Consider the following 23,166-nt stretch of genomic DNA (forward strand, 5'->3'; position numbering starts at 1 on the left):
ATAAAATACAATAGAAAAAAGGATCAGCGCTTAACTTACCTGAAGAGATATTTGGGCAGTCGGTGGCGGCACGTCTGAACTGAACGATGATCAGTGACTGCATAATCTTTTTTTATTTAAACAAGTTGACTAGCTTAAACCATTTGGTCTTTTGCTGATTTCGCTTCGGGTTCGGGATGTTTGGACTTTCGGGCGACAGAGATCATGGGTTACGACTGGGATTTCTGTATTTTGTTTATCTACCGCGAGTGATGAGTGCGGAGGGTTTTAGTCAGTTGATTATCATGTTGCAATATTCCAAGGGAGAACCTCATACTGATTATGTGAGGCTTTTCACGAACAGCATGTCGGATTCGAGATGGGTATTCGTGTTCCGTACAATCCATGGAGAATTGACTAACTAGAACATGGCTTTTTTTAGATTGGAACACTGGGAGTACTGCAAGTTGTCTCTCGGAGACGTACTTGTATCACACCTGTGCTCTATAAAGTCAGACTAATCGGGATATGGAGGTTACTTTTTCTGCGAAGTAATGGGTATAAGATGTTGTACACGCTATCGCCTTTGCAAATAGAGCCAGCGGATAGGAAATTTGACTGAATGATATAAAATACCTTCAATGATATCCCAGAAAACGCCTCGGGGATGCCAGATCTTCGTCATCGCTCTGTGGACGTCGCTGCTGGAGCTCCGCAAGTGTTCAATATCTGGGATAGTATTTTCTCAGTCTTTTTTTGTAAGCCGCTTTTCTAAGATGTAAATTTCGATGTGTCTCAACGTCGTTATACTATATGGTTTTGGTTAAAAATTAACCAAAAAAATGTTATTTTATTTAAACAATAAGCTTGTCGTAATCTAAGTTGATCTATATTTCAGCGATAGATTAAACGTTTTTGACCGAAACAACAACGTTACGCTCTAATCAAAAGGAACGGTATAAGGGTTCAACGCTCAGTTAGGTGCGTTTAATTACTGTTAAATAATCCTCTGTAATACTCATCAACAGTTCAGATCATATAACCTTCTGATTTTTTATTAATATAATTTTTAGATCTTCATAATTATATAATTCACTCTTCATTTTTACTTTGACATAACTCTTTCTAAATGTCCTAGGCCGATGTATTTTAATAGCTTTACTACTCTAGACGACACAATAGTCGAAGGCGTCAGAGAATCATAATAGTAATAGATTAACCTATAGCGGATCGAATAAATTAACTAATGCAAATTTATTCAAATACTAAATAAACAAATTCCTCCAGAAATAATTTATAACACTTCGTCGTGCCTATAAATTATCGTAGACCTCGAAACGGCCGACGGCCACGTCTAGGAGGCGGCTTTTACAGAAGAAAACCGAAATTTCTCGACGAGATCGACTAATGGTTTCGTATTGGAGCAATACAAGGTCCTCGAAAAGCATTTGTTGTTTTATTTTACGGTACAGTATGTTACGTTACTTAATACAATTCTCGATATCTACGAGATGGCCGTAAACGGTAAGCGAATTAAGTCAAGCGGCAATAAACAAGGTGAATATGGAGAAGACAATTATTATGTCATAAATTGACTGACATTATTAAAAGTTCGAGAACTAATGAGAACAATGATAGCTAATAATTGCCAATCTCTATTGAAGAGCCAACATATTGGCCCTTAGATGGGATTTTATTTCTATCTAAATCAAAGTCTTAGGACACAACAAATATTTCGTTTGGTCATTTAAAGTTATCATAACATTAATTCAAAAACTTTCTATAAAAAACTACTTTTTTAGTATTAAAATAAGCTGAATAATGTTTTGAAAAAAACCAGATAGATTCCTTAATTTATATCTCAAAACTGATTTTATTCATACTGTTGCTACATCCAGCAATATATGAATAGATACAAAATAAAACATATATAAAAATACTAATAAGGAGATTCATTTAGAAACTATGAAACTTGGCAACTCGGCTAAGAACGGTCCAAGCTCGACTGTAAAAGGATCAAATAAATGGACATGGACAAAAGAACTGTGGTTTCTAAAATGATGTCAAACGTTATAACATCTGGATAGAAAATAAACTAGCATTAAATATTATCACTGCTGATCACTTCTCATTGAATGGAAAAGCCTCTGCATTAGAGTATGGAACGTACCGACGAGACCCCATATTCCGTTCGTACAAGCATGGGAAAAATGGCGTCTACTGCTGAAGAAACAATTTTGCAGTTTTGTTTTTCAAAGACGGCGGTTGGAAGAGACGAAGCATACAATCAAGACTAAAATCCACTTCTCCAAACGCTTATCTTGCCATCCCTTCTGTGTGGTTTCGAAACCTTGTCACAGTTATAGTCTAACATCTTCCAGCTTGAACTCTTTTAAATGCGATGTTTAGGGACACTTTTTCATATTTCTCTCTAGCCATTTATTTAAAGTGCGATAATTAATGCATAGTTTAGGAGCACGTTCGGAGTCAGTGGTTTAGAGATGTCTGCGAATGCAAAGTGTACTGACTGTGACTGTGACTTCTGAAGTGAAATCGACCATTTGCCTGCAGCAAACAGCTTTGGAAAAGACATGGATGAAGATCATCTGAAAAAACATGATGATCAGAAAAACAAAAACAAAATAGCCAAAATATCATTCGGGAAAGCTTGAATACAAAAAACAAACATAGCAAATAAACTAACGCAAGAGAATAACCACATTGGAAAGCAACAAAAAAAGTAAAAAGCTTTCAACAACGTAATTCACCCATTAAAGTTAATGATAAATATTCGGTCAAAAACGGCAAAGGAAAACTGTAATTTTCTTGAAATATTTAAAAATATATCTAATTCTTTCATATTTAAAATATTTATAGCTGAGGAAAACAATAATTTAGATTTTCTTACCACTTCCAAAAAAAAGGTCTCAAGAAGATAAAATAAATATAACATAGATAAACAAACGATTGAACGATATGAAAGAAACTGATGCCCAATTAGCTTCAGGGTTCGATTTAATATTTGAAAAAAATTGTAAAAATCTCAAATTAATAATATTTATATTTAACGCTATGTTTAAACTATTGTTTGTTTATTTGCTGTTTCTTTGTTGTCGATTTAATACAACAATATTACTGGAATACACAATTTCCAAATTCTATCGGTATTTACTCGTAATGTTAATTCTTTAATTATAAGATATCTGTGGATAAAATTTATTTATTTTTCATGATAATTATTTTATTGACTGACCAAAACCTGAAGATGGTAGATGATATTCTACCGAAATGTCCAAAAAATAATATTAAATTTTATTTTCAAAACCAAATACGGATAGAGACTTAAAAGACTACATCAACGTTTTTCGGCACTTGTCAATCCACTCTTTCCAGACTTCTACATGTGATGGAAAAGATCCACAAAAGCGAAATTGGCTACCACAGGAATTAACTGAAAATGTTAATCCTGCTTACTAAGCTGCTAGACTTGAATGGAAATTGTACTATACTCCTGGATGTTTATCAAACAGAATGACGTATTGTTGCACAAAAAGCTAACAATAGCCTGTGACAGACTCAAAGATAACTATCCACCGCACGCTGCAAGAGCTGTGAGGGATACACTGCTCTAAAAAGAAATAAGATTTTACAATATACAATATTACAGAATAATTATAGGAGTTTAACAATAACCATGGCAACTATGGCTTAATACCTCCTGGAATGAACTCTACGTTGGTTAGTAGTCTTAGGTTTTACGAATTGCAAAAATATTATTTAATGTTCCGTGATGTATTACATGGGAACACCCCATGGTTTGTAATGTTTTTTGTTTAAGTTTTGTTGCAACATTATTTATAAGACTAAATTCTTAATTACTAATAATTATTTTGAAAAATAAACCAAACCTTGCACTTCTCATAAATTAAAAATTACTCGCAAGTAAAACTATATTTAGACAAAGCTTACCGGTAAAAAATCAAAAAATAGAAGAAACAAACGACAACAAACCCAATATTAATCATATTTTTTCCGGTGTATGTTAATGAACTCCTTCCCGTTCTATTATGGCGCTAGACAAATTTGGTGGGTACCGCCTATAAATCTGGCTTAATGAAGTTATAAAAGTCGTTCTGAAAATTGAGTGTTTTAAAATAGTCCCAATTTATTAAGCAGGTTGCTGTTTTTTGAAGCCTGCGTATTTTTAGAGCTGTCGGCGTCTAGTGTGTTCTTCTAGCTGAATGTCACACTGATGTATACATATATAATGCACATCAATCGTAATGGCAGGTAATGTTGATTTATTTGTTTCAGGAGAAAAAATCAGTATTTTTAATTAGTTGTTGAAATTTTTTTCTTTGAATTGTTCAATATACTTTGTTATTTTGTATAAAGGCTTACGTATTCATAGCTCAAAATAAATAACAAAAGTTATACTATATTTGTCATTAGGCGCTTCTATTGCTAAATATGTAAAATGTAAACGCAAACAACTACTAAACAAGTTCACCTAACTAGTAACTAGTAACAAATAAACATTTAGCATTTATTAAGTTTATTGTTTGATTTCAAGAAAAGGCTGGCAGAGCTCATCCAAGAATTTTAAAACCGTATGGCTTTCAATAATTTTAAAATGTTAATTTTGATATCAATGAAAATAATTGAAAATGGCTACCACAAAAATTGAATGAAAATTCCAGTCTGAACCGTTTGAATATCGCGGTTTCATTCCTTTGTTGGTTAGTTTTTTTTTTGTTCTGGCCTAAAAACCAGGCGGTGGAATGCATGACGCATACCAGGTCGCGGAGACTTGCCCTGGAGTGACAAGTTGGACCGGGTTATGTGGGACTGCCTCTGGGCTTACCAATACACTAAACCGAAACCGCCTCACAGTTGACCCCTGTGGATCACTACTGCTACTGTATTAAATTTGGGGATATGGCACCCGCTGATCGGGCAGCCGTTATTGGGCACGAGGGCCCGGCGATTCTATTGATTCGCGAACCTGAGTTAACACACAACTGGGTACTGTTGCATGGGGGCAAAAGTTATGACTGTAGCGACGGATGAGGTCGTTTCAGCCTGGAAAAGGGGGGGAGCTTGGCGGTGACGCGGTGCTAATCTCCCGGCATGTCGACCAGCTCGCGAACAAGCGCGTTTTCAGAAGAACTTGAGCTGAGTTGTTGTTTGTGGAATGAGTGAGATATAAAGTGCTTGATTTCTGGAGTGTCAGTTTCCCTATGAATTTGATTATTTCTGACAAACCATGGAGCGTTTAATATTCTCCTGAGGAGCTTATTTTGGAAAACTTGAAGCCGTTTGACCTGGTTGGTTGTAACAAACTTGAAATAGACATTAGATCCGCAGAGGAGTACGGACCGAATTAACATCTTGTAAAATAAGCATTTGATGGAGATGGGAAGTCTGCTAGAAGGGCAGATCAGAGAAGATAGCAGGTTTGCTATCCCCGAACCTTTTTGGATTGCTTTCTGGATTTGGGAATGCCAACCGAACAGCCGGTCGAACTGAAGACCTAGGTACGTGACGTTATCCAGCCATGGAATTATTGCGGTGTCGCTTTTAAGTTGCGAGACGCGCAGTGCGTAACTGATGTGTAACGAAAATGATGGCCTGGGTTTTCAGGGGGTTGGGACAACGTTGGGTAATATGTTGTAGTTGCACGCGCAAAGTGTTAAGGGAGCTACAAAGAGGGCATACATAAAATAAGTGGTATAAAGATATAAGATAAAAGGAGTCGATTGTTGTGAAGGCATAGTGACAGACAAATTAGCCTTGATTGTGTCTTGCAGAGGTTCAGAATGTAAACAACTCTTAATAATGGGAAGGTGTGCGATAGTTAGGTGCTCATTCTAGGGTGTGTTAATATACAAGAGGGCTGAAACGAGTTTTATCTGGAACCCATCCAGAATAAGCAGGGCAAGGAGGAACGACAGGGATTCGAGAAAAGTAAAGTATAGTTTTACTTTCGTCCCAGAAAACATTCAATAATATTGCGGGAATTTGATAGAAGGAAACATTCTTTGAAATATTCAAAGGAAACATAGAAAGCGGAATTTAGGCATCAGAGAGAATATTTGCAATAATAGGGAAGTTTCGGAGGTCAGGTGGAGGTGCTACCTTAGGTCAGGGATGAAATGGAAGTAAGACAGTACAGGGCTATATTTGTAATAGCTTCAAGGGACCTGAGATGACTAGAGGCCGTAGCAGTAAACAGGAGGAATCAATACTCCAGCTCATATGCTCAGTATTTAGGATGGAGATATGGACACCAGTGGTGTCATTCACCATAATGTTTCTCATTACTCCTTTTTATATCTTCAAAGCAATGATCACCTTCAAACTTAGTATGTTAGACACCTATAATTGACTTCTCCGAGATTTGAGCTTCACCCAGTCTATTAAAAATTGTTTCTTTAGTCAAAATGATATGTCCAATAATGGGAAAATATGTTTAAATTATTTTAGAAATACTATTTTTTCAGATAGCATATTTATTAAATATGCTTAGTGCAATCTTAATTATAAATTAATGTATTACTACATTTAATTTTTTCTTGGATTAATTCACAAGCAAGATGAGTGGGATATCAATACGTCAATATGTATTCCTCAATTATAAAATTATAATAACTTAAGGTATAGTTAACACTGAATGTATACACTTTATATATGTTCGTATAGTTTGGTTCACTTCAAGCTTTTGATTTCTTGCGCGTTATCCAGTAGTTGTATTGCTTCCACGTTAGTATGGTTTAGTAATTTTCTTTCGTGTTTTAAGATTAAATCTTGGATAACTTCACAAATCCATTTGATTTCCAGGTCATTATGCAGTTCTTCGTTGATTACGTAGTGATGGACATTGGTAATTAATCGAAGAATTTTGTTTTGACTGCGTTGGTTGACCAGTTGATTTGAATTTTAGTGCAACCCCATATTTGCATCCATAGGTCCAAATTGACTTGACCTTGAAAGTTGAGATTACCTTGCTAATCTATATAGTTGTTTTATTTTGGTTCTAACGTGTTTTGCTTTTTGTCCAATATGTTGTTTCCAATATAATCTGCTGTCAAGATGGATGCCGAGGTATTTAGCTGATTTTACTTGAGGAATCGAGCATGCATTGAGTAATATTATTAGGCTTTTATTATTTCGCCGTAATGCAATATTAACATGAACATATGTGGAGCTATTAAGTTGATTTTTCCAATCTTTAGTTCATTTGTAGATTTTGTTGACTGCCACTTATACTTTTTGTACTGCCCTAGGTAGAGATATGTCGTTTGTCATAACATGTCATGTCATGATTGTAGTAACGTCTAGTAGTAGTTTGACGCCTACGATTGATAATATCATGTAATTTCATGAAATATTCTCAGGTAGGTATTTTTGAAAAATAACGAAAAATCATCTAGTAATTTCTTATTGTGTTTTTTTTAATAATTTTGAACTAAGAACATAAGACTTGTAATAAAAATACATTTTTACTATGCCGAATGTTTACGTTATCGTATTGTGAAATCTAAATACAATAAAAACAAATGACTTACAAGCTTTCTGAAGCAACCTGATTCCGTTACCCACACAGTGTAGACTGATCAAATGAAACAACACTTATGTCAAGTTATATCATGTAAACTATCATAAATATGAGAATAAAATTATTACAGAACGCAGGAATGATATATGGAAGCAATGAAATCGTTCTGAGCCGACCTGATTTATGCTGCTTGCTTTGTATATATTTTTTCGGTGCCATCTCCTGACCCTCACACCGATATTTCTTTGTTCAAACTAAAAACCGAGTAAGTTTCTACTGGGACCACATCCAAAAATAATTAATTATTGTTTAGATCGTTGCTCTAGCGGATCGTAATTCACCTCTGTGACACCCGTTGACTTATTAATCCGATTTATTCGAAAATAAAGAATAGCCGAATCTGTTTTCGGTTATTTATCGTCGATATTTTATCGTTTTCATCGTTTCTTAGGCTATGACGTCCAACTGCTTCGCTGTGTTGATTATCGAATAGATTTCTTTAGATCAACAACATAAATTTTGGTGTTGTGCTCAGTATCGCCCGTTGTAGTAATAATGGTGTTGTTTCTAATGAATATAGTCACACATAGCGTTGAAAAATAATTTTAGGGATATATATTTTTTTAATTTAAAATTAAATATAAAAAATTGGGTATTTTATTATAGATAATAACAATTCATGGGTTTTCCATCTTGATGGTGACATTTACATTTCAGTTCGAGAAAATATGTCTTATGAATCTTCATCGCATCTGCCCGAAGAGGGTTCATTTTCTTCATAAAAATAGAAATGGTGCCCATTAGTATCATATAGAAGGTCTCGGTGTAAGTAATCAGTTAATACAATACTTCTCAGGACTTTGTTCTGGAAAACCTATAGTTATATATTTTATACGATTATATACATTATTGTAAAGACGTATTGTATATATATTAGTTTTCGCAGAACGTTCCCATAATTGAATTTTGTATGTCCATATATTCCTATTTTAACTGCAGTTCTTTCCTTTTCTTTTTTATATATTTTTTCAAGCGAAATTGAGAAAATCAAAAGTATCAATATTCAATCCGTGATACTTGACATTGTTGCTATGTGAACTGCACATACACAAATTACTTCCTTCCTACCTACTTGTTATAATTTTCGTGCGGCTTCTTCAGTGATATTTTCCATTTGTGGTATATCACATGTATAAAGTAGTCAAACATGAGGGAGGTTTTGTTATGATTTGGTCGGCATTATCATAATATTCGGCTTATATCTATTTACCCTCTCTCTTAAGCACAATATTTTAAATCTAGAGGTTTATCCTTGATTTTTAGTCTAAATAATTGCCATTCGACTAAATAAACAATTGATATTGTTTATTTTGTCGATTATTTTTTATAGATTACTTTCATGTTGCGCTAGCTATGGTTTAAATTTTGATGTACTGTCGATTCAACAAATAGCCAAACAATGCGATTGCAGGAATCGAAATTATTTCCGTTAAAATAAAGCATTTTTAGGTAAAATAAGTTCTTGCTTAAAACCGCATGTGTTTCATAGATTGTCAAATATTTTGTCTTAAATTTGGGTTAACCATGAGGACCAATCACAGGTTTTAATATTTTTAATAGGAGAAACTGTAGCTTCTTAAGAGTAAAATTTAAATAACTTTTTCAATCATTTCTTCAGTTTAAAGTTACGCGTATACATTTGCAGCAGGTCACATTAAAGTTGTGAAGTAAGTTAACAAGAATTTTTTCCTTTTAATTAAAAATAAGGTAATCTTTGTCCATACTAATTTTTTAAATTTTTCAACTAATTTGTTGACAACTTTTTTATTTGAATAATATTTAAATAATTAATATGATGTACAAAAACAACACATTTATTTAAAAATTATAAAGAATGTTATTTACTAGTAACTTGCAAAAATTGGCGTATGTATGAAAACAATGATGAAAAAAAGCGTGTATCGTAAACTGTAAGTTTGGCAACAGTTTACCGAGTCCAATAACCTTGACCGCAAATTATATAATACCAATTATATTTATGTAAAAAACGAAGTTTAGCTATTATATGCAAAATAAAAACGTAGTTCCAATAATTACGTAAAAACATGGAATATATAATTTGTATCGTAAAATATTTTATTTTTATAAATGTATGGTAGCATCCAACTTTATAATTTTAGTTACATTGTACTAAATACATATAAAACAGTAATCAACAAGATTCGTTGTGTGTCCACGAGTACACTATAATTCGATGTTTTGCTTGAATTTTTCTATTATTAAATATACACACATAACTGTAAATGCCTTATAAACCAAAAATTAAATAGAAGATATGATTGGCTGCTATTTATAATTCAACTGCTAAAAAATTATGGCTTCGTGGACATATTGCATAAATTACTCTAAGAAAGAAAGTGACCTTAAATATGAGACATAAACCAATATGAGTCTAAATACAAGAATGCATAAAGGTATATCTGTAATGACTACAACAGTGCTATATCTATATATTGTAAATCTCCAAAATTTGGGATGGTAGCATTGCATTTATTTAATAAAGTTGTTTTAATGGTTTTATAAAAATGGATTTATAAATATTTGGATCGATATTTATAATTTATTTGATAAAATCGTCATTATTATCATCATCAATACATATTCATACAATCAACCAATGCACAAGAGTTTACGCAGGGATATTCTTTACTAATTTTGTCGATTGGTCGCAACTGTTCTGGCCTCAGACCAATGTCAGCCTCCTATTTTTCAAATGGCTTTCTATGATCTCAATCAATATAATCTTGCTCCGTCTTTCGCCCAGTAGGTTATTTTCGACACAGGAGTCTGAGCTCTCATGTCTAAACTGTTGTAATCTGATGTCTCCTAATTTGTTCCTCAACTCTAAACTGATTGCAGCATTTTAAAGAAATAACTTCATGTCCAATTCGATCTCGGAGAGAAGCCTATTGAATTTACTTTAAACATTTGCTTTTGAAATAACTCATAAAATAAGCGTCCAAGAGAGACCTTAATAGTGTGTCGTCTGGTAAAGAGACACTGTCCTAAAGAAACAGAAGTTCTTCTAACTTAGTCGATTTGGCTTATTACTTCAGCAGTTAATACCACTTGGTTCTCATGTGTTACTGATAACAATTATTTGAACTCCTGTACTTCTTCAAACTGAATTGTATAGAGATTTATTCAATTCAATACTTTGACCATTTCTTCAATAATACTCAAGCCATACTGCAGTGTGAACTATATTATAAAGAATGCTAGAAGTGTCAACGTCTCTATCAGTGAATATAGCGCTATAATCAGCGAACATCAAATTAGTCATGGACTTTATGACGTCATATTGAAACAATTTCAATTTGTTTCAATAAGTTATCAGCCACAGCCAAAGCGAAATATGTTCGTATCCAGTGACGGATGCTGCAGGCATATCGAAAATAAGCATCATTTTCAAAATTATAAAATACAAGATCATTTATTTCAACTTTATTCTCAAAAGGGGAAAAAAAAGTTTTATTAGAATATTAATCAATAGTTCTTCAAAATTACGTATCCACGAAACTGCTTCATAATTGTACCTCAGTTTATTGTTTGTGCTTTTAGTCGTTTATTACATTATACATGTGAAATATATTGAATAGCATTTAGCTAGGAGATCTAATAAAGCATCATATCATATCTTTCGAACCCTTGAGCAATTTCAATCTCTCACGCTTTCATTATACTCTCAATAACAAGTCGAGAGTGCTTGTACATTACTTTACATCATTCGAAATCTGTGTCAGATTAAGATTATAGAAGCACGGTTATCGTGAGGATTCTAATTTAGATATCGTTAGTAAAATACACACAGTCAAAAATCGTCGAAAATAAATACGAAACAAGCCAATGAGATTAAAGGAAAAGGAACGGAGAAGCGGAGATTGTTACAAAACTGGAGGCAATCGATGCGATTTCACGCGGTAGACAATTTTTTTTCGGTGCTTCATGGGCAATTAATTTGAATAGAATTGTTATGTCAATGCCGCAAATCTTACGAAGAAAGTGTGTAGTACCGAAACTTTCGATTGCTTGCGGTAAAGGAAATTTATTTTATTTGAATATTGTGATCAAACTTATTTATTTATATATTGAATTATTGTATGTCGATAAATCTAAAATAATGTTTTCAAGTAAATGTGAAATTACTATATTGTTTATAAGAAGATTTATCTTGCGAATGGTTTGAAGCTTTCAAATTATATTATTTTCATTTAACTTAAAATACATGACGTTAGACAAAAAGCAAAACACATTAAAGCCAAAATATAACAACTATACTGGTTAGTCGGAAGATACTCTCAACTTGATCTAAAATCAAAGAGGTTGATCTATAATACAATTATAAAGCCAATTTGGACCTATGGGGTGCAAATATGGGGTTGCATTAAGAATTCAAATCAACTAGTCATACAATGCTGTCAAAACAAGGTTCTTCGATTGATTACCAATGTCTATCGCTACGTAACCAGCGAAGAATTGTACGATGACCTAGAAATCAAATGGATTTGCGAAGTTATCCAAGATTTCGCCTTGAAACACGAAAGAAGATTACTAAATCATACTGACGTGGAAGCAATACAACTACTGGACAGCGCGCAGGATGTCAGAATATTGAAACGAACAAAACCATACGAACTTATATAAAGTGTATACCTTTAGTGTAAACTGTAGTTATAAGTTATTATAATTTTATAATTGAGGACTATATATTGATGTATTCTCTCGCACTCATCTTGCTTGTGAATTAATCCAAGTACATAGGAAAAATAGTAATACATTTATTGTAAATTAAGATTGTACTAAGCTTATCTAATAAAGATATAAAAAAAATAACTTAAATATACTTGTTCCAGTGATTATTTAATTTATAGATTATATATAGGTTTGCGTCAATATTTTCAGTTATTTCTATTAGATGGCTATTAATTATGGCTGGAATTATTAAACTCTGAAAACTGATTGAAAAACTGATGCCTTCACATTCATGCAGAAATAACAGCGAAGGTTCATTGAAAATTGTATGGTGTTTATAATGTTGGGTGCTAAAGTAAATGATATTGGCAGGGTAGACTTGACAGACCAATTGTTGAAGAAGTCTATGGGAATCTTAAAAATAGGGATAGATCGACACATTTTGTCTCTAGATATGGCTGCAGCTGCTAATTCATATAATGTTGGATACTAAAGGAAGGTCGTAATGTGCCTTCCACTTGAATGAACAGTGAAAATTTAATGGACCTCTTTCCCAGTTATGAAATGCCAGTGAAACGAAACGTTATTGGGATATTTTAAAACAAATTATTATAGGCGCTGAGAAAGAGATCATGCATTACATATAGTATGAAAATAATGTGCGAAAAAGTTAATTATAGAAGCAAAACGCGCATCAATATCTTGGAATGTATTGTTAAGTGTTTGGTGGGATTGAAAAGGAATTGTTCATTATGTTTATTGTCAACAATTAATGTGTTCCAAATGGGCTACTAAAGAAATCAGATCAATAAGGAAGGCGTTGTCTGATGGTTTGACAACATTTCAGAACGATTGACTGGGAAGCTTTGATGCATCCAACATATAGCTTAGACCTTGCTCCGTTTGACAACCATTAATTCCGGTCTTTTTGTTGAAATTTGAAAGCTGAAATACCTTTATACTGTTGATCAAATGCAAGAACACTCTAATTAACTATATTTTTATACAAACGGATGTTTTCCTACGAATTTTATATATGGATCGTCCAACAGATTACAATAACAATTTGAGATTATTGTTTTAGCGATTTTAAGGTAATAATCCACGTTTTCTGAAACTGTAGCTACACTATTGCTCAAACTGCCTAATATCACCTAGGTCTCTGGGTATACCCATTTTCCCTTTGTTACGATAAAACTTTTGGATGGTCTATTGTTAGGAATTAATTTTAGAATAATGGTGGTATATGGTTTTATTCTCCATTTTATTTAATTTGATTAAATATAATTTGATATGTAGAGATTTAGATGCTAATTTCTCTTGTCATTTCTAGCTATTATTGTGCCGAAATTTACGAAAATCACCAGGCATCTTCCATTTTTTTCCGGCGCTTAAAATTACCAGGCCAATTCATCAACCACTACCACTGTATGATCACACTCGACACTTTTTTTGATATTACACTCATTCAATTCACAATATCGAAACTGTTGAAACAAAAGTTCAAACTACGTTCTAGTATAAATTATGGTGTTTCCTGACTTTTGACAAAACTTTTGAGGGATTTATTTTCGGTCTCTAACAACCTTTGGTCCCTCTCTATTCTGCAAATTATTTTTCAAGATATATTCCATTGCTATTATCTACTTTTTCTCAACCATCTAGTCATAGTTTATAACAGAAAAGGTTAGCCCATTTCGTATATTTTCATAATATGGCTAACCAAGTCGCTCTTTATCAACGACATTGAAATAACCATTTTTAATACATCGAAATCTGAATTTATACGTTTTTTCAGTGCAAGTATCAACAATATTCGAACAATATGATACTATGATTTATATAACCAGATCATAAGTTCCTGCAATATCTTGTTTGCTTGTCAATTATTTTTTATTGAAGATTAAACAAATAGTTTATGCAATAATATTAGTAAAGCAAATAATGAGTTATATCTTCATCACACAAATGGGGTGCATTGTTAAACATGTTTTGTTTCAGCAAAAGTGAAACGTCATAATTTGCCACACATTCGAGGATTCTAACATTATCTGTGAAAAACTTTTTTTTATACCGTTCAAAAAAATAGAATGACGCTTTATCATTTAGTATTATTGAGTTATTCAATGTGCACAGACGTCAATCGTGGAATGTATTATTTTTACGTATTAAGTTCTACAGTTTCGGCATTTGTTACCTTTTTGTTTGATTTGAATAAATCTGCTGTCGAAACCCACCTAACGCATTTGTTCTTGTTGGTCCTTTATATCCCAGTTTTCGGTTTTGGTTTTAACAATTTGTTGAAAAATGACGACTTTGGCGTTAATGATACATAACGAGCTAGGGGTTCAAAGGAAGTCGATGACAATGAATTACAAGACTTGTTGAATACAAATCCAGCCCAAAGTCTCAAAGAACTTTCAGGCAGCGGTTGAGGAATCCTTTATTTCCATATGTTTACATGCGATAGGATTAGTATGGATCCACATAGAGCTATGGCTGAAAATGGCTGTTACATTAATTGACCGAAAATGCAATTTCTAAGAGTATGATATCGCGATTTCATTGTTGCCGTTTTTTGCGGCTTATTGTATCTGGCGATGAAAAGTGGATCTACCATTGCCATCGACACCAAAGCAGTATATTCCTGCCGTGCAATATAAACTCTTAGTGTAAAACAAATTTAAAGATGTGTTGTTGCAAAAAGAACAGCAGTGAGGAACATATGCAGTCATCCTCTTGTATTATAGCAGCCACACGTTGCTAAAGATAAACTGTTATAGCTCGAGTGGAGTTTCGGCTCACCCAGGATACTCATCAGATAAATGTCCTTTTGATTAGCACTTAATCTGGTATACGTTCTCGGAGTATATAAATGCTGATAATAAATTGACGCCAACTAATATCTTTCTTTCGCCACGGTATCGTCATATTACCAGAAAGGTGAGAATAAGTAGTAAGAAATGATTCTGAAATGAAAACACCAATTTTTTGTCAACAAATGCCCAGAATATATGCAAGCACCTAATGCTAAACATTTCTTCTGCCATTTAATATTTTGTTCTATCGATTCCATGTTTTTCCGACATTGAATTTGAATGACGCCAGAAACTTGTACACATTTTATTCATAACCTCTATAATATCAATTGTGTAAACCAAAATAAGCCTATTAATATATCAATAATCGTATTTATACCAATGTCTAGCCATTAACCGAGATATATTTGAATTATCTGCATTCCGAGCGACATACCGGCCGACCCTCGGAGCCCACCAGAGACCACGAAGAGCTACAAATCGCCCAATGCGAGAAAAACGTTCTGTGGTCACTCCACCGACCACGGCCGATAAATAATACGCGATAATCGATTCGTGAAAACATAATTGCCGAGCGAGGAACGACTAAAAGGAGAGTGAGAGAGATTGAGAGCACGCGAGAGAGAAAACGAGCCGGAGAAAGAACGGTCAAGAGAGGGAGCGGGATAAATGGATGATCGGTGGTGGTACTTGAGGCTCGGTGAACCAGTTACTGCGTTGATAGCCGTTGAATATGGTAGATTATTTCAATCAGTTAAAACGCCGCAAGGCTAATTAAAATCCCGCATTGGTAGCTTCTTCTTTTCATTATAGTTCTTTATTATTTCTCCACATTATATTACTATGGTTTTAGTTATTTTTTGCTTTTTTTAAAACTTTTCCTTTGTTTTATCCGTTCCGCCATGTTTTGCGTTAATTTAAAAACATAATTTCAATTATTTTGTTACATTGTGAATTCACACCGATATTTTATTAACTTAATAATTTATTAGAGAAATCCTGTACACACAATTATCTTTTCCTGATATGCACTTTCTTTCTATTGTCGTTCTATTGAGCTTTATAGTGACCGTGAGGGGTTAGAATGCTGCTCGATAATGGTTGTAAATTTATCTCTATGCATGGTTACAACTGCTATTATCCTTAAGGCAAGAGTATAAAATATGTCAAGGAAAATTATTTGAATCATTCCAGTAACCAGGCTGGGTAAGATCGGATAGCATGGACCTCCATTTGGTATAAATAAAATTTGGTAAATACTAAAACACATCAAGGAAAAACTAAAATTCCTCACCTTTAAAACGACACCTGTCTCGAAGCCATATAAAGGTTGTTTCTTTTAAGCGTTGGGTAACTTATATATGTAGAGACATCGATCGGAATAACTGACGATGAAGATCGATAATACAGGGTATCTCAAAATATTATTTGAATGTAACGAATCTGCCGGGCAAGGGGACATGTCAATTAAAATTGTTGGGACAATATCAAACTTGTACAGAACTTTGTGCTTACGTTGGAGAATGTTAAATTTTGTTTTTTATTATTTAATTATTACATTGTCGTTTCCGTCTAACCTACAATTTGTTTTTATGATAACTTAAATCTTGGTATATAACTAGGAGGACCCATCGGCCCTATCTCAGTCTCTGGTGAAGTAATGTTTATACATATCACTGCTGTATTTTTATTATATGCACCTCACTACACAACACTACACAAGATCAGATGGTTTGATTATTTTGAGTCTGTATCCTATTCTGGTGGCATCCAAAAACTGCAATATTTCAATATTCTCATGAAAATGGAGTCTTTCCTCATGCCCCTTTCAATTCTTTTGATTTCTGACTGACGTCACAACACCTCTCAGGACCTTGTTCTGATTTTTTTAAATTTTTTTTATGTTACTCTTTGCAGAACATCCCCATAATTGAACTCCTTATAGGTTTCAGTATTTGCTTATATAATTGCAATTTATTATGTACTGATAATTGCGATTTTTTTCCAATCAGCCAGTATATTTTCCTAGATTTCAATTCCAGTTCTTTTCTTTTCTTCTTTATATGTTCCTTCCAGCGAAGTTTTGCATCTAGATTCATTCCAAGATATTTAGCGTTGTTGTATATGGAATGATAGTACTATTTAATGTTATTGGTGCTTGTACGGTCTGTTTATAGGTGAACTGCACATGTACAGATTTACTTTCATTAATTCTTATTTTCCAAGCTTGTGTCCAATTATTTATATTATCACTGGCCCGTTGTAAGCCCCGTGAGGCTTCTTCACTATTGTCTTCGACAGCTATAATCGCAGTATCATCAGCAGATGTAGCCATCGTAATATTCTTATATTGTGGTATATCACAAGTGTAGAGTAGATAAAGCATTGGTCCCAGTACACTTCCTTGTGGTACACCTTTAGCTTATTTTATTGTAGAGTAAGCTTCTTCTTGTTTGACTCTAAAAATTCTGGTTATAATGTATGATTTTAATAGTTCAGTGAGTTGTTTTGGTAACATTTTCTGTACCCTGTTTCATACCCTATCGAAGGCTTGTGCTACATCTATGTATATAGCTGAGCATACTTTTTGACTTTCGTAGACTTTTTCATTAACATTTGTTATTCTGTGGACCTGATCAATTGTTGAGTGCTTGTTAATAAACCCAAACTAGTAAGTTGTTATTAGGTTTTTTCTCTCTATGATCGGTTTTATTCTTTTGTGATATAGGTCTATAGGCTTTTATTTTATTTGGTGAAGAATGTTAAATATTTTACAATTTCGGAAATATGCAAGTGCTTTTTTTGCACAGATAATTATATCATTACATTGCCTTTTGCATAAAAACCTAAAACTGTATTCCTATAGTATTTAATTGGCGCAAAAATTAAAGCACCATGATAACCTTTAGAATCTTATTTTTCGATGAAGCTCAAACTTATTTTAAAGTTCATGCGAACAATCAGTACCACCACTGTTGGTATGTAAGGACTGAAAAATAATAGCACCGAAAATACAACATAGAGTGGAGCTATCAACTATACCTGTCTGGAAAATTAATTTTATGTATATAGTATATATTTCGACAATATTATTATTAAGAGTATATTTTAATTGTTCCCAAATTGTATAAATTTTTGTGTTGTGTATATTAATATCAGATATATCAGTATAACCACTTAAGGGTTTTGACTTTAATGGTTATTGTAATTAAAATATCTTCTTGGCGTTATGTATTTTACTAGAAGAATGCATTAGCATCACTTGATATTAAGCGATTTTGAATTTGCAATTCATAATTGCATTACTCCATTTGTAAAATCAGATCTTTGATCAGATCTGTTGCTGTCCATATCAAAAGAAATTAACATGTTCACGAAGTAAATATATTATCAGCAGTATGATCGCTGCCTGTTAGATTTGAACAGAACTTAATTACGAGCTGACTATACTGACTTTCAACGATATTTTTCCTTGAACTAAACAGATAGATTAATTTGTCATTCGATATTTTGGAAACTAATGATATTTGGTTTAGGCACTTAAATAAAATAATATATACCGTTTTGATATTGTATAAGTTTTTTACTAAGGGGCTCAATGTTAAAATAAAATAAAACAAGCTATATGAGGTTTTAACGGAATTTTACTTTAAAGACTCATATAAATTATTCTGAACGGTTTCGAGCAGTCATCAGTCTGCAGTGCTACCACTCAGAGATGATTTGGTTATGTTGACTGTGATGGTATATGTTGATTGAGGCTTATTGATCTAAACCTGTAACGCTGTGTGAAAACACTTATAAAAAAAGTTTAGAAGGATCAAATTGCGCAATCTTGATGGCCCGGTTAAGCCAAATGTCGCTGTTATTCTATTTGGCTCGGGAGAAATCGTTTAATATCATTTTACAGTGCTCGGTGTTGATGGAGTTAAAAAATATGGACCAATAAGCACCAAGTTATCAATGGCTTTATCATCTACCGTGTAACTTGCCATGGTGATATGACATCGATGACTAATATACACTAAGCCCTCTAGAGAAAATATGTGAAGGCCGCTTTAGACATCTAATTTATTAGTATGATCAAAATTTTTTAGGGAAATCTTAAGGAAAATGTTATTTATTATGAAAGGAATTACAGTACGGGTGGGCCACCTAATTATATCTCTACACGTATATATTATCTCTATATCTATATATTATCATATCTATATAATATATATATATATATATATATATTATATATATTATAAAATAAAGTGTAAAATATATAAAATGATGCTAGGGTCTTCGATGCCCACAAAGCACCATCCTGATCTAATTGCAAGATCTAAAACAATATAATCGGGTACAGAGTCTTTAAAAGTCTGCAGTCAAAGAAAATAGTTAATAAGTAACTGCGTAATCAAGAGAGCCTGTAGCTTATGTCACTTGTGCGGAAACAAGAAGTTCCTTGTCATCAGCAAATTACAAGGGAGCGCACAATGCGTACTAATTGTATAAATCGTGTAGTTGAGTGTTGACTATTGGTATCCGTAATCATCATACAAGGGTGTGTGCCCGTTTGGTGAAATTTGTATCGGTTCTAATTTAATAATATCTATCTAGTAATATCTATCCATTATTTTTGATTATTTAAAGTATTCATTATACCAAACTTTATATATTTTATAAAAGACTTATTTTATATATATATATATATATATATATATATATATATATATATATATATATTAATGCTGTGAACTATCGACTGAAATCGACTATCGACTGTTTAGAAATCGACTACTTTTTACTATCGACTGTTTCAGTAATTATTTTTGGTTTTACTACATTTTACCAGTGACTATTTCAGTCGACTGTCTTCAGTCGCTATTTTCGGTCCGACTGATTTTGTTACTATTTACTATCGACTGTTTCAGTCGTGTACTTTTAGTTACTATTTTTGGTTCTACTAGTTTCATTCGACTGATTTTTAACGTTCTGGCTCTGTCGTCCTAGCCGCGACCTTGACAAAAATGTACCAAATTTATGCTTACAAATATTTATATGTAATAGTTTTATGATTTTTTTGGTAGTTTGCTTGTAAATATCAATATATTGTATATTAAGACATTAGTGCTTTGGAACGATATTTTTCAAGTTTGGTAATGTAATGGGGTAAAAAGATTAAAATTGTGAATGATAAATAGTAAAATACTTTTGACTGTTTTTATGAAAACAATGGGTAATATTTAATAAATAAATCATTCACTTTATTTAAAAAAGCTCTAGTAGTTAATGGGTGATCATCTATGTCTATTGTACATCTTTAGTTTTTAGGCTTTATTTAAGTTCTATTACATTGTCTATATTTATTATAGTATATTATGTTTTTTGATAATAACTAGATGATTATAAATTATGCCTTAAAAAGAAAAATAAAAATTATTAATCGTACTTCATTATAGATTATATCTAATAAAACAGCCAAGGCAATGTTTCCGTATTAACTTAGAATTTTGGTTTACAACGCTTGCCGGTTCTATTCCCTAATTATTATCAGTATTCTTTTGAAGAATTTGGTAGATATTTTACACAGGGTCTATCAATATGAACACAAATCGAATTTTAGATTCTGTTAAATGATCAGACATTATTCGGTCTCTTTTTACCTATGGTAAAATGAGAAGGAAATATACGCTACATCTATGACGCGCATTGACTTTTTTATTGGAAGTACTATATATAACAGATATTTTATTTTCGCACCCACTGTATCCATCCAAACTATACTATAGCAGATATTGTATTTTAACTATAGTAAATTTTCTTGTGGTATTTATTTTTATCATTAATGTTTATTTATTTATTCATAAAATCACTTTTTCTCTTTGAAACATTCTGAACTAACCTTCTATAAATCAAATATCCCTTATTGCTTCGTTTTAATTATATATAAAAAATGCAAATAATGAAAAGCAATAAGAAATACAGATAATATGAAAAATGAACAATATTTTAAAATAGAAACGCGCGTGAAAATAATGAATTAGAACACATTATACAGAAAGATTAGACTGTAAATAAGTTATTCTTTAACATGTTATCTAAGTGCTTTAAAAGGTGAGAATAATTTCGTTCTCATCAGATTACTATAAATATTTTATATGTTAAATTTTAAAGAACTCTCGCTTTTCCTTTAAAATTGAGGTATCGTTGAAATAAGCACATATTTCGGGAACGTATTACGGCCATTCTTGCTTCCGTCTTTTCTTCTCGTAAAGGTATACCGGCAAAAACAGGATAATAAACCTTTTACAGCGTAGGCGTCAAAACGGCGAACGCCGAGATATTTTTCCCCCGCGCAGCCGTGGGGTGTATCGAAATTGTTTACTGTATTTTTACCCTCGAGTTAAATCCGCTTAGTTGTGCTGAAGGTGATTTCTAAAAATAAGCGGAAATAAGGGAGGAAAGGGGACGGTATTTATAGATATTTTATTGATGTAGCGAATAGCTGATAAACAGATGACTGTTAAATATATCATGTGGGTTTCTATTCGGTGACAAGATTTTTGAATATAGTTTCCTGGAATTATTTTCTAATTTTTATTTGTTCTTCTCTGTTTTATGTGTTTATTGTTTTTTCGCCATTCTTTATCATTAATTTCTTTTCTTTACATGATTCGTTCCTTATTATTTCTAGTATTTATCCTTTTAATGTTTACTTCTCATATTTTTTTTTGTAGTGAAATTTTGGTATTTAAATAAAAATACAAATTTTACTTCAATTATTTCAATTTACGGCGATTTTATCATCTCGCAAGCACCCAATATCAGCTACAAGAAGCCTCCAACTTCGTTTCAACACAATTCATTTGTGAAAAAATGAGACAAAATGTACTTCCTGTTCATCCTGCGTAGAAGGCGTTGTCTTAAATCATCCGGCAAATTATTATTATTATGAACTCCCGCAATCAGATAATTTTAAGTATTTGGGATTGCATCTGAATCAATGATTAAATTGCAATAAACATATAGTAATAGAGCGTAAACAACTTTTGCTTAAACTGAACTACATTGGCTTATAAGGCGCAAGTCCACATTATTTTTGGAAAATACAATATTGCTGTATAAGTAAATTCTTTGTCCTTTATGGATGTATGGTATCGAACTGCAGGGTACTACAAGTCATGCTTCAGGGATTCGAAAATAAAGTGTTACGTGCCATCGTTGACGTTGGTAACAACCTAATTCAGTGCGATATACCCATGGAAATCATAGCGAGTGTTATTCGAAGTGCCAGTGTAAAGTACTCTGAGAAAGTGTCCCAGTAACCCCTGAATGTACTCGTCAAACAATTAAATGTACGCGATGTCAGTTAAGTGCGTATATTAAAACGTTTACTATCTTCCGACCTGATTAATTTACTGATTACCTGATTACTATAGAGATGTCCAGTGTATACAGACCTTAATCTTAGAACTCTCGAAACTGTATATTTCTTTTTTGTTGTTTGATTTTAAGAATGTATAATGATGATGCTCAATCAAATTCTAATTGTCAGTTTTAGGTTCAATAATTTAAAATGGTAATATTGATGTCAATGACAAAGAACGGTCTGAAGGACCAAAAAGTTTGAAGGCAATAAGCTGCAATACTTACCGGAGGAAAGCCCATCTCAAACTCTTTGAGTAATTTGGGATAACGTAGAAGTTGATTAATCGATTGTTTACATTCGTTTACATTCGATGGGAAATATCCAAGAGGAAGTAAAATGGCTAGAAAAGATCAGCAATAGCTAGTAATAGAAGCTACGTCATCATCTTGAATGATAACGCTCGGCATTTCAGGATTTCTAAATGACATTTCGAACAGGAAGTTCTGTCGCACTCAAAGTGCTAATCAGATATAGTATGTGTTAATTTATATTGTTCAATTTTTTCCCAAAAATGGCTTTAAAAAAATCACACATTGGCAGGAGCAAAAATAAAATTAATACATAAAAATAGATAAACCGTCTTTGCAAACAATTTGAAAATTTAATTACAAATAAAATAACATGAATGCTAATAAAAA

The sequence above is a fragment of the Rhynchophorus ferrugineus genome, unplaced genomic scaffold (assembly GCF_030347505.1).
Source record: "Rhynchophorus ferrugineus isolate W39M unplaced genomic scaffold, kcgeb_rfMv2 rfM4, whole genome shotgun sequence".
Lineage (NCBI taxonomy): Eukaryota > Metazoa > Arthropoda > Insecta > Coleoptera > Curculionidae > Rhynchophorus > Rhynchophorus ferrugineus.